Genomic DNA, 13,345 nt, shown 5'->3' on the forward strand with positions numbered 1-13,345 from the left:
GGCATCATATCTCACATTTGGTCAAAATGACCTGCTTACAGTCTACTGTGGGTGTCTGACTCCATAAAATAAATTGAGGCCCAGGAACTGTCATCTGCTTTCTTCATTGAATTATGCCAAGTGTCTGAAAAAGTGCTTAATATGTACGTGATGAATACATAAGCCCTAACTCCCACCTCTTTAGATATATCTGACTGTGACTTTCTCAGCACCCAGGGATATCCATTCTCTCTGGGTCAAGGACAAAGTCCAGCTAAAATGAAGCTCAATTGTCCTTTACAAATGTAAGAACAAGTTTGTCTTCTCTATGCTTTTCCAATTATAGAGGGACATGAATCATTGAGACATGAGAAAAAGCCTCTTGGGTGAAAGAACAGAAAAAAATATATAAATATGAATAACCAGAGCATGCCCAGCATCCTTTCCACTAAGCCAGGCACTAGGGATCCTCTTTTCATGTTCTATGTCATTCATTCCTCACAAAAACCATATGAGGTTCATTGTACAATTCTCTTCAGAGATGGAAACTGAGGCTGATAGAGATGCATTGTTATTCTGAGACACAGTAGCTGGCAGAGTCACCACTGTGCCTTGGAGAAAACAAATGCTTGCCTACTGAAACTGTGGAAGGGTGGTGAAGTCCTGGTAAAAGTTCAAGAAAATGGTAAAGAAGAAGATAGTTTGACCCCGGAAGGCTGCTGCCAGGGACTGCATCAGCTTCTCTCTTGGGCCTGGCTTGGGGGTCAGCTTCATTCAAATCTCTAGATTCGGGATAGACTCATATTTTTACTTGGGTGGCTGTGTAGGGGGGACAAGAAGGAACATACAGTCAGTGATGAGACCATGAAACACCAGAGGACTGGAATGTGTGGCTCAGACCAGGAGGTCCCCATCCTTTGGAGACTTGTACATGTGGAGGATATAGATGTCCATGGTGAAGAATTTTTTAGGCTTCCAATGTCGAATTTGATGTGGAGGTAAAGAATAATTAATCCATCAATAACTTCAAGGCATCTTCATCATACTGTATCAGCTGTAGAACAATAGCACTCTCCTGTATTAATAATCTTTATGAAGAGCACTATTCCAGAGAGTTCCCAAAAATCATTCTCAATGTAGAAATAAGAAAACACAGGCTTTGTGATATCAAATGGCTGCTCCAAAACACATGGGTCAGAATGAGAATCTTCCACGGTGAGGGTTGCATGAAATTTCTTCTAAGCTACCTGAGGCTCAGTCTGTTCCTGACATAAAGGGGAAGGGCATGGGGAAGCCACATTTTCTCTCTGTTTTAAAGACAGGGCACAGGGCAAGAAACCCTAGCACAACCCTTTGGACTTAAAGCAACATAACTGGGTTTTCTAACCTCAAAGGGAGAGAAACAGCTACAGCAACCCCACACCTGGCAAAAGTGTCCATGATGGAAAACTCCAGGGTTGGAGAAAGCCCATCAGAGGGCCAAGGATCTGAGGAGATAACTCAGTAAACGGAAAACCCAAATAAGAATAAAACAACTGAAAGGTAACTCAAACATACCAGTTGGAAAAGTGGAAATAGAAACATAATTTTCTTTGCCACAATGATACCAGCTTGTCAAATAATTCAAAGAAGGTTAACATCCAGGGGAGTCTGGATCCAAAATGGCAGATACATTCAGAAACTCCTGTTGGCAGTGTACCTGTCACAGCCCTTCTGGAACACAATCCAGCTTTAGCTATTCACACTTTACACATGCCTATTCTTTCACTGAGTCATTTCTTTCCTGGGAGACTGTCATCTACCAGGGATTAGTACATGTTATGAGCTAAATTGTGTTCCCTTCCCAAAATTTATACTTTCATGTTTTAACACCTAGTGCCTCAGAATGTGACTATATTTGAACATATAGTCTCTGCAAATGTAAGGTTAAGTGAATTCATTGGGATGCATCCTAATTCAACATGACTGGGGCCCTCATTGGAAGAGGAGTCAGGGCACAGAAAAGCACAAGAGAAGATCTTATGGACACAGAGATAGAAGATGATCATCTGCAAGCCAAGGACAGGCTTCAGAGAAAACACCTAGCCACCAGCTTCAGGTTGGATTTCTAGCCTCCAGAACTGTGAGAAACTCAATTTTTGTTGTTAAAGCACTTCAGCCTGTGCTACTGTATTATGGAAGCCATAGCAAACTCTCATAGCCTATTATTAGCCTATTATAACACACGTAAGATGTTCCCTGAAGCATAAGTGAAATGGAAATAGAATTTATTATGTCAGACTCCATCAGCATTAAAAAGCTAAATTACTGAGAAAAAGGCTCTCTCTTATGAAATATTATGAAGACATATGAGGGCACAGCTCCTGCCCTGATGGGGCCACAGGGATGAGTTCTGTGAGATGACTAATGCATAGAGTAACATAAGACCCTTTCTGTTTAAGCTCCGCTATTTGGATAAAACCCTTCTCTAGTAATAGTGTACATTTTTAAATCTTAGAAAAGTTCTGGCAGAGAAGGCATTGAAGCTGCCTGCTGCAGGAGGTATCTGGGGTGGGTAGTTAAAACAACAAACATAGTAGCAACCTGCAAAGACACTTGTGGCCTAGTGTAAAGTAAAAACAGCACAAAAGTGTTTTCTTTGATATTCCTACAAGTATATGACTGGTGACTGGCCACCTAAGTTGCTATTATGGACTAATGGACGCCAGATTCCTTTGGGAAGGAATTGTGGGACACTTAATTGAAAAAGCTGTAAAACATTTTCCAGGGAGTCCTCATATTTGGGTCTGGATCTTGGGCCTTCTATGGTCTTTTGGGTCTCTTTGGAGACCCCACTGTGCCCACTTTCACCCCAGACCAGCTCTGCCCATGGTTGTTGGCATGGTGCATCTATCTGCTCTTTGTCCAATGAGATAAAGTAGCTGGACTCATCAAACAGCTCCTCATGGATCTCCTGCATGGAGCTCAGCAAAGAGAGTGCCTAGAAGCCTGGCCAAGAGGTGTCAGTGGCATGCCTGGCTTTCCCCACAGGGGACACTCCCATTAGAAATTCTGCCCCCCAGATCAGGCACAAAGGAACATTTGCATTGACCTCCTACCAGGGAGAAAATGAGATGACAGCTTGACGTTTTTAAATAAACATCTGAACAGATAAAGGTGGTCCCCAGCACTCAACTTTCTATCCTGCCAGGCATAACCTGGGGTATAAACTTGACAGACGTGTTAGCTTCTCAACAGCTGGAAACCTGCTCCTGTCAGAAAAGGACCCATTATCTCTTTCTTTCCCACAAGACATGGTGCTGAGGAGAGGTGTAGGGCTGCCCAGATGTTATCAAAGGTGGGGCCTGACCTGGATGGGCCTGCCCTGCATGGCCTTCTGTTACCTGTGGGTGCCCCTTTCCAGAAGAGCCAGGGATGACGAATGAGCCAATGTCTACGTCATAAGAAAATGCTGTCAGTTCAAGCCTTCCTGAGGTGAGAGCCTCAGAAATCCACAGCAGGAAAACATCTTGCTGTCTTCAGAGTCTTCTTACTAAACACAGGGATATCTCTAAAATGAGGGTCCCAGTTTACCAGAGTTCTAAATTCTCTTGGAGTCTGTAACTAAGGAAGTGAGGTCACTTCAAGATTCCATCACCTGGGCTCCTTCCTTCAACAAGACCGACCCACAGGCCCTGCTGGGCCCCTGACTGCTCACCCTCCTTTCCCATGTAAACTCCTCACCTGTTCACAGTTATGAGAACCCAGCCCCTAGTCCCTTTCTCAGCTTCCTGAGAAGAGCTGGATGTGGTCGAGGACCCAGGTTTGAGACAGACCTGGGTCAGAGCATCTTGTCTTACTATTTCTGTGACCTTAGACAAGTCAGTGTGTGTTTCAGGACCTTCTCTGTCACCCAACATGCACAATGGTAACAATGCTAGAATCTTCTTCCTGGGAAACTCATCAGGTTTATATGAGGTAAAACTTATAAAACCCATGGTATGGCATCACAAGTAGATAATGCGCAAACTTAAAGATGCAAAAATTACCATAAGGGATGGGAGGTGGCATGATATATAATTTAAACAGGCCTGGGGTCCAGCAGTGTGATCTTGGGAGAGTCATTTTCTCTCTGTGCCTTATTTTTAATTTTGTGCCATGAGATGTTGAAATTAAATGAAATTCAAATATTGCCATTTTCTGACATTAAGCCTTCTGGTGTTTTCTCCTTATATTTAGAATTAGACCCATGTGCCTCACCTTGATATATAAGGCGAGCAGCTGCATAAAATCTCCCAGCATGAAGACGTTAGTGACTCACTTCTGACCAACAAAATATAAGATAAATGGTAGGATAACACCTCAAACTTCAGGCTGCCATAGCAAAGAACCATAGACTGTATGGCTGAAAAGCAATGAAATTTTATTTCTTATAGTTGCAGAGTCTGGAAGTTGAATATCAGGATGTCACTATGGTCAGCCTTTGGTGAGAGCTCTTCTGAATTGCCGACTGCAAACTTCAGGTTGTACCTCACCTGGTAGAGAGAACGAGAAATCTCTCTGAGATTCCTTTTATAAAGCCAGTAATCTTATTCATGAGGACTTCATCCTCAGGACCTAATTATCTTCTACCTCCTAATATCATTACATTAAGGGTTACAATTTCAAGATATAAATGTGGGAGAAAATAGACCATCAGTCTATCACGACTCCCAGGATTATATAAGAAAACGTTGTAATTTTTCTTCTACTCATGCTGTCTTGTGTTTGCTCTCTCAGTCTCTGTTCCTGTCTCTGTATCTCTCTGGGTCTCTCTGTTGTATTCCTCACAATGCAGAAGCAAGCTCCAATGTTGATGCTATGAGTTGCTCATAGGGGTGTATGGGTCCACATGGCAGAGAACTGAAGGAGTGACAAGGCCAATAGACAAAGAAAAATAGGCTCTCAGTCTACACTGAATTCTGCCAATAGCCACATGAGTGAGCTTGAAAACAAATTCTCCCTCAGTTCAGCTTCAGCCTCATGAAAGACCCTGAGTCAGAGACACCCAACAAAGCTGTGCCCCTATTCCAGTTCCAACAAATTGTGAGATATTAATAATTTATTGTTTAAAGGTGCTGTATTTTGGGGCACTGTTTTCAGGGAAGGCCAGATTACTAACCTCATCTTTCAGGCCCCAGGATCCTCCCTCTCTCTGTTTCCCTTTTCCCAAGGCTCCCTGCAGTGAAACTGGCCTTTTGCTATACAAAATGCCTATTTTTGGTATATAGAAGAAAACAGTCAGTTGTTTAGCCCAGATAGTTGAGATAAATGTCCAAAGTTACAGCAAAATTAAATCCATTTTATTTGTTCACCTTTATTCATGGGAACCATGATTTCTTCCTGTCCAGGCCCAGTACTGATTCCCTCAAAAGCCTCATTGAATAAATACAAAAATGATAATCCAGAAAATCTAGTTTTTTCCAGCATGTAATCATCATGTTTAAAGTAAAGAGCATGAATCAATGAGAATGGATTCAATATCTGCTTGAGGTAAAACAAGAAAATGCTAAAATTATTATCCATTATTTAATCAAATTTTTTGAACTATCTGGTTTTGACGTTTAGCTTGTCATGTATGCAGTATATTAATAAGATTAAATAGACATTCAGTTAATAAATGATTGGACATTTTTTAGTTCCTGCCAGAACACTTTTTTTACTAATACTGTAACAAGTAAAAGTTTTTCATACTTTGTGCACATGTGTCTTTTTCATATAATGACTTCTTTTCTTTTGGGTAGGTACCCATAGAGGGATTGCTGGATCAAATGGTAGTTCTATTTTTAGATCTTTAAGAAATTTTCATACCGTTTTCCATAGTGGTTGTACCAGATTACATTCCCACCAGTAGTGTAAAAGTGTTCCCTCTTCATCACAACCATGCCAACATTTATTTTTATTTATTTTTTATTTTTTAATTATGGCCATTCTTGCAGGACTAAAGTGATCTCTCATTGTGGTTTTAATTTGCATTTCCCTGATAATTAGTAATGCTTAGCTTTTTTATATATGTTTGTTGGCTCTTTGTATATCTTTTTTTGAGAATTGTCTATTCATCTACTTTTTGATGAGATTATTTGTTTTTTTCTTGCTAATTTTTGGGGGTTCCTTATAGATTCTGGATATTAGTTCTTTGTCAGATGTATAGTTTGCAAATATTTTCTTTAACTTTGTTTATTGTCTGTTGACTATGCTGATTATTTCTTTTGCTATTCAGAAGGTTTTTAGTTTAATTAGGTTCCATTTACTTATTTTTGTTTTGGTTGTGTTTGCTTTTGGGGTCTCAGTCATAAATTATTTGCTTAAACCAATTTCCAAAAGAGCTTTTCTGAAGTTATCCTCTAGAATTTTTATGGTTTCTGGTCTTAGAGTTAAGTCTTTGATCCATCTTGAGTTGATTTTTGTATATGGTAATAGATGAGTGTCCAGTATGGGGCAGTTTGGGTCATTGATGAGAGGCTGTGGATCTCTAAGGCCAGACCAGGTACAAAAAGTTTTATCGCCTCTGTTTTCTGAAGTTTAGCAATTGCAAGAACGTATAGAACTTGAATGGAAGTCCTCCAATGATACTTGGTCCCCAGGGCTCTGGACATTCCACCCCAACCCAGAAACAGCCAGCCACTTCTTTGTCACTTCAACAACAGCAGGAGCATAGCTATTTCCAAACAATTTCTATAACTCTCCTCTCAACACACAATCTATATCCCTTAGATGCCGGGTACTTGGTATTGCACGGTAAATCAGCAACATCCCATCCTTGAGCCCTAGAGGCCCCAACACATACCCTGAAATGACTGAAGCACTGAGACCCCATTTCCTGACACCACAAACCAAGAGAAAAAGGCTGTTTATGTCCTACGTTTCTACCAGCTACCCCAAGGCCACATGATTCACAAGTGCACTTCATGGTTCAAACCACCAGTTCCTGCCCCACCCATGGCAGAGTAGACCTTTTTTTCTCCACGCTTGCAGGGCAGTTACAGACCACGGAGAACAAACAGTCATAACTTTTGGCCCCACTGTGAAATCTAAGTCTACCCACTAGACCCAAGGAACCATGTACATGATAAAGGGTCAAGCCTTTCTGTTTGCTCATCAGAACTGCTAACAAAAAAAAAAAAAAAAAAGTGTGGTCCTGTTGGCACTCCATCAGGTAATGCATGTTCTTGCGGAGCCTGGTGTTAACCCTTCAGAGACAAACTGTTCCTGGGTAGAGGTTTCCTACATAGTAGAGCAGCTCCCTCACTCTGATATATTTATTGAAATCATTGTCGTAAGTGTTTGTCCCACAGTACTCAAGAGCGCTCCTAAAGTTCATACTTTTTTTGGAGGTGGGTAGAGTTTCTCTCTTGTTGCCCAGGCTGGAATGCAATGGTGCGATCTCGGCTCACTGCAACCTCCACCTCCCCAGTTCAAGTGATTTTCCTGCCTCAGCCTCCCAAGTAGCTGGGATTACAGACGCACACCACCATGCCTGGCTAATTTTTTCATTTTTAGTAGAAACGGAGTTTCACCATGTTGGCCAGGCTGGTCTCAAACTCCTGACCTCAGGTGATCCACCCTCCTGGGACTCCCAAAGTGCTGGGATTATAGGCATAAGCCATCGCACCCAGCCAAGGTTCATCCTTTCTTTCTTTCTCCACCCTGTGTGGGGAACAATGTTCATCACTGTCCTGCTGTGAATCCTGCAGTATTGATGCGATAGTTTACCTGTGCCAGCAGAGTGGACTGGAGGCCCCACCTACCCTGTGGGCTTTTGAAGGTGACCAATGCACCCCAAGGCTAGGGGACAGGGGGTGTCTTGCCTCTACTCCACTTTCCTTGGGCTTGCTTACTGGCTGGAATGGATTTTGGAAGTGGTTGGAGCTGCCATCCCACCCCCGTTTTAGGGGTGGCCACAGGCCAGGTAATAGTGAGTATAAGTGGGTCTGGAAGGCTTCCTCTGTCCATGCTTAGATCCCTTCTCTATGATGGAGGAGAGAAGGTCAGACCTGAGCCTCCCTAGAGATGCTCCTCTTTGCCCAGTCCAGGTCAACCAACATGAGGTGTGGTGGGCTACCACTGGGGGGCAGCAGATGTAACCACTCCAGGAAGTTATCAAATGGATTATATGAGTGCCATGGCTACTATGTTTTCTCAGAAGGTCAACCAGATATTAGGTCTAGGGGTGGAGGGGAGAGAGGGCCCACACCAGCAGGTGGGCAGCCATAGGTCCATAGGTGAAATTCATCTCTAAGGTGGAATGTGGAGGGGTCCAGAGGTTTATGCCAAAAGTAACATGCCATAAAGTTACTAAAAGTAAATTATAGAACATTGTCAATTATAAATATATAAACTAAACATCAACAATTACAATTACTGTTGTTATTCATCATTACTATCGTTATTACCACTATTAGAAGCAGTATTTGTTGTTGCTGCTGCTGTTGCTGTAGGAATGGTAATAAAAACACTAGCAAAGCTCTACCACCTCCTTACTGGCTTGCTAGTTTGCTAGTCTGGCACAGACTTAGGACCTCTAAGGAGGGAGGAAGGGAAGGGAAGTAAGGAAGTAAAGAAACAAAACTGAATCCTAAATAGTTTTCCTTCCAATTCCGGCGACTTGTTTTTTAAGTCAACTTCTTGTTTAAAATGAAAACAAAGAATCAAGTTTTTCTAGCCTCCATGTGTGTCTGTTTGACGGAAGACAACAGAAGAGAGGCTTAAGTTCATGAAAAATGTTTAATCCTTTCCGAAGCCCGTGCCTGCTTAAGAGCCCCCTACAGGGAGCCTCACAGGAAATTTTGTGAAGCTGAAGCTTTCAGGCTCCACTGGGGCCAAGGAAATGTTTGAATCAAGACTGAGGACAGGCGGGGCACGGTGGCTCACGCCTGTAATCCTGGCACTTTGGGAGGCGGAGGTGGGCGGATCACGAGGTCAGATGATCGAGACCATCCTGGCTAACACGGTGAAACCCCGTCTCTATTAAAAATACAAAAAATTAACCAGGCATGGTGGCAGGCACATGTAGTCCCAGCTACTCAAGGGAGGCTGAGGCAGGAGAATGGCGTGAACCTGGGAGGCGGAGCTTGCAGTGAGCCGAGATTGTGCCCCTGCACTCCCGTCTGGGCAACAGACAGAACAAGACTCTGTCTCAAAAAACAAACAAACAAACAAACAAACCAAACTAAGGACAATGATCCTGTGTATTTGAAGGTAGCAGGTAGGATGGTGCTGGACTGCAGCTGAAAGGAAGGAGGCACATATCACTTAGTGAGTTAGTGGAAGCCTACATTGAATGACAGGGTTTGTTCATGAGAAAGACCGGATTCCAGTTTTATGAGCAGCAATCAGTAAAACAGACACACCTGCACAGCCGGAAATGGGGAACAAAGATAGAATGTATGTGTTCCAGCAGCAGACAAGGTGTCTACTAAGAACACACCTGCTACTTTACCTTAGAACTCTGTCCCCACAGACCAAGAAGACATTCTCATGTGAAAAACACTATATGGTTCCATCATAACCTGATTGGTACAGACTGGTAGAGTATCCTTCTCTCTATCCTTTGCTTTCTCCTTCCCCATTTCTCTCTCTCTTTCTTTTCTTTCTCTCTGCCTCTCTCTCTTTCTCTCTCTCTTTCTTTCTTCTAATTTTTTTTTTTTTTTTAGAGGAGTCTGGCTCTGTCGCCCAGGCTGGAGTGCAGTGGCACCATCTTGGCTCACTGCAACCTCCACCTCCGGGATTCAAGCGATTCTCCTGCCTAAGCCTCTGGAGTAGTAGCTGGGATTACAGATGTGTACCACCACACCCGGCTGATTTTTGTATTTTTAGTAGAGACAGGGTTTCGCCATGTTGGCCAGGCTGGTCTCGAACTCCTGACCTCAGGGGATCTGCCCGCCTCGGTCCCCCAAAGTGCTGGGATTGCAAGCATGAGCCGCCACACTCGACCCCCATTTCTTTACTGTTCAGAAAGTATCTGATGTAGGTGTACAAGCATACTGCAGTTTCTGTGTGCCTGCTTGTTTTTACTAAATGACCAATGGTGTGTGTTGATTGACATCCAGTGGAGATAGAGTGGGAACAGAGTCCCTTTCTTCAGTGGCTCCTCACTCAGCCCTTACCCTCATCTACTAGTAATTACTTTGCCCTCACTGATGTTAGAAACAAGTGCTTGGTGCCACAAAGAAAACCAGCACTTAGAAAACTTCTCAGCAGGATACATTTACTTCTGCAGAAGGGTGCTGCCTGCTTCCTTCTGATTGCAATGGAATGAGACCACCACTTCTGTTGTCCTTCCCAGCTTCTCCCCAACCTCCCCTTTTCCCTAGTTTATAAGACAGGAGAAAGCAGTAAGTTGGAAAGAAACAGAAGTAAGATAAATAGCTAAACGACCTTGGCGCCACCACCTGGCCCTGGTGGTTGAAATAATAATAATAATAATAATAATAATAATAATAATAATAATATTAACCCCTGACCAAAACTACTGGTGTTATCTGTAAATTCCAGACATTGTATGAGAAAGCACTATAAAACTTTTTGTTCTGTTAGCTGATGTATGTAGTCCCCAGTCACGTTCCTCACGCTTACTTGATCTATTATGACCCTTTCACGTGAACCCCTTAGAGTTGTAAGCCCTTAAAGGGGCTAGGAATTTCTTTTTCTGGGAGCTGGGCTCTTAAGATGCAAGTCTGCCGACGCTCCCGGCCAAATAAAAACCTCTTCCTTCTTTAATCAGGTGTCTGAGGAGTTTTGTCTGCGACTCGTCCTGCTACAGCAAGAGCACATCTAGCGGGGTAGGGTAGGGGTTTTTATCCCTAATGCAATTCCTGTTTCTGTGTCCTTTCCCCATTAGCTGGAGTCGGACTGCACAGTCTAAGCTAACCCTATTGGCTACTGTTTGAAATTGAGTATGGCTAATTAGGCGGGAAGGGAGAGGCTGTACTTTGCTAAGCTGGAAGGGTTGTTTACAGAAGAAGTACAAGGCATGTCTGGGCACGGGGAAAGGTTGTTTACAGAGTAAGAGTAAGAGGTTTGCTAGTTACAGATTAAGCAGAGAAACAAGTGCTCCTTAACAGATTAAGCAGGAAGGGCTGTGTACAGAGCAAGAAAGACTAAGGAAGCTTTGAAGAGGAACTTATTGGTCTTAACCAAAACAAGCACAAATAAAAAAACAAAAATCTGCAACAATGTAAAAACTTTTGCATACGTTTTTACACTGGACAATTTTAATGCTTTTTATTATAAATTCAAATAAATTTTGTAACTAATCTTTCTGCATATCTGTCCCATATATGACAGTCTGTCTCTAGGTAGGGAAAGGTGTTTCTAAAAAGAAGAAGAAGAAGGAGGAGGAGGAGGAAGAGGAGGAGAAAAGAAAAGATGAAAGAAAGGAAGGAAGGAAGGAAAGAAAGAAAGAAAAGAGAAAAAAGGGGAGGAGAGGGGGGAGGGAAAAAGGAGGGAGGAAGGGAAGGGAAGTAAGGAAGTAAAGAAAAAAACTGAATCCTGAATAGTTTTCCCTCCAATTCCGGCGACTTGTTTTTTAAGTCAACTTCTCGTTTAAAATGAAAACAAAGAATCAAGTTTTTCTGGCCTCCATGCTTGTCCATCTGACGGAAGACAACAGAAGAGAGGCTTAGGTTCATGAAAACTGTTTAATCCTTCCAGAAGCCAGCGCCTGCTTAGGAGCCCCATGCAGGGAGCCTCGCAGGAAATTTTCAAGTCTTACTTAGCCCAGAAGGTGCCTGGGAGGTGAGGGGTTTCTGTCCGGTACCCCCATAGACGTCTCTTTATGGTAAGATTTCTGTTTCTTTAGTATATATCCAATAATAGGATTGCTGAGTCTAAGGGTACTTCTGTTTTAAGTTATTTGTGAAATCCCCACTTTGCTTTCCACAGTAGCTGAACTGAGCCCCCTCCCCGGGCCAGGCGCCGGATGGTGGGCAATGGCAGTGGAGAGTGGGCGGGGCCGCAGAGGACAGGGCTCTGTGCCTCCCTCCCTGTGTCTTGTGCTCAGGGCCGCCCCGCCCGGACGCGGGGGAGGGGGAGCCGCGGGGGCGCTAGTGACGGCGGCATCAGCTGCCACAGCGGCGGTGGCGACTCCTGCGAGAGCGCGGGGTTCCTCCGAGGGCCAGGCGGGGCTATGGGCAAAAAGACGCCCAAGCCCCGCGCGGTGGAGGCGGCGATGGTAGCGACGGCGCGGGCTGGAGATGGTGGAGTGGAGGGACCCGGGGAGCCCCGCACGGACGGGGAGAATATATTCACCGGGCAATCAAAGATCTATTCCTACCTGAGCCCCAACAAATGCTCTGGAATGCGTTCCCCGCTTCGGGAAGAGAGCTCAGTTACACATCACCGAGTCAAATGCCAAGGAAACCATTAGCCGGAATCTCGAAGAAAGGAGAAGAGAAAGGAAATGAAATAAGGAGCACCAGGAAGTCCGCGGAACAGAAGATCAGACATGCCAGAAGTCCCCTGGCACCTTTTCCAAACCAATAATCTGAAACAGCAGAACCTCCCAAAACTCTAACCTCGTTTTGTGATTCCACCAATGCAGCATCGCCAAGCAAGCTCTGAGAAAGCCCTTCAAGGGCACAGAGCCCCACCATCCCCCACTCCGGAAAAAAGCTCAAGGAAAAACGCAACAGACTCGCAAACTCTCGGATTTCTACCCTGTACGAAGCAGCTCCAGGAAGAGCAAAGGTGAGCTGCAGTCTGAAGAAAGGAAAATACCAGATGATTTGATTGCAGATGGGAAGAAAGAAGGAATGAAGATTGACCTCGTTGATGGCAAAGGCAGGGATGCGATCGCCATCAAGCAGTTCTCCCAGAGTGACTGTGGTGAAATAACCACGAGGCCTCATCAAGATCGCGACGCCAAGATGCAGGAGGCTTCTTACGCACAGGAGCCTCTGTGAGCTGCTACATCTACCGTTTTCAGTATCTGAGCAAAACCTGCTGGATGCAACTAGAGACACAAATCCCTTAGGAAGACTGATCAATCACAGCAAATGTGGGAATTGCCAAACCAAACTGCAGGACATTGACAGCTACCTCATGTCATCCTCATCACCTCCCGAGACAGTGAGGCCTGGGAGGAGCCCCTGTATTACTGTGGGGACCGCCCCAAGGCTCCCTGGAAGCCAACCGGTGCCTGAAGCATTAACCCTGGGCCGGGCGCCCTCTGTACCCCACCTTCCCTTCTTCAAAGGACAAAGTGCCCTCAAAGGGAATCAATGTTTTTTTACACACTTAATCTTAGCAGATTACTTCAGATGCTTTTAAAAAGTATATTAAGATGCCTTTTCACTGTAGTATTTAAATATATGTTACAGGTTTCAAAGGTGGACTTGAAGAGATGAAC

The 13,345-nt window shown here is 44.0% G+C and overlaps 1 pseudogene; it reads left to right on the top strand.

The window, feature by feature from the left end:
• The first annotated feature begins 11,917 nt into the window (after window positions 1-11,917).
• On the top strand, window positions 11,918-13,139 carry LOC129015129 (N-lysine methyltransferase KMT5A-like; annotated as a pseudogene).
• Window positions 13,140-13,345: the final 206 nt, after the last annotated feature.

This window comes from Pongo pygmaeus, chromosome 18, assembly GCF_028885625.2.
Source record: "Pongo pygmaeus isolate AG05252 chromosome 18, NHGRI_mPonPyg2-v2.0_pri, whole genome shotgun sequence".
NCBI classification, from domain to species: domain Eukaryota; kingdom Metazoa; phylum Chordata; class Mammalia; order Primates; family Hominidae; genus Pongo; species Pongo pygmaeus.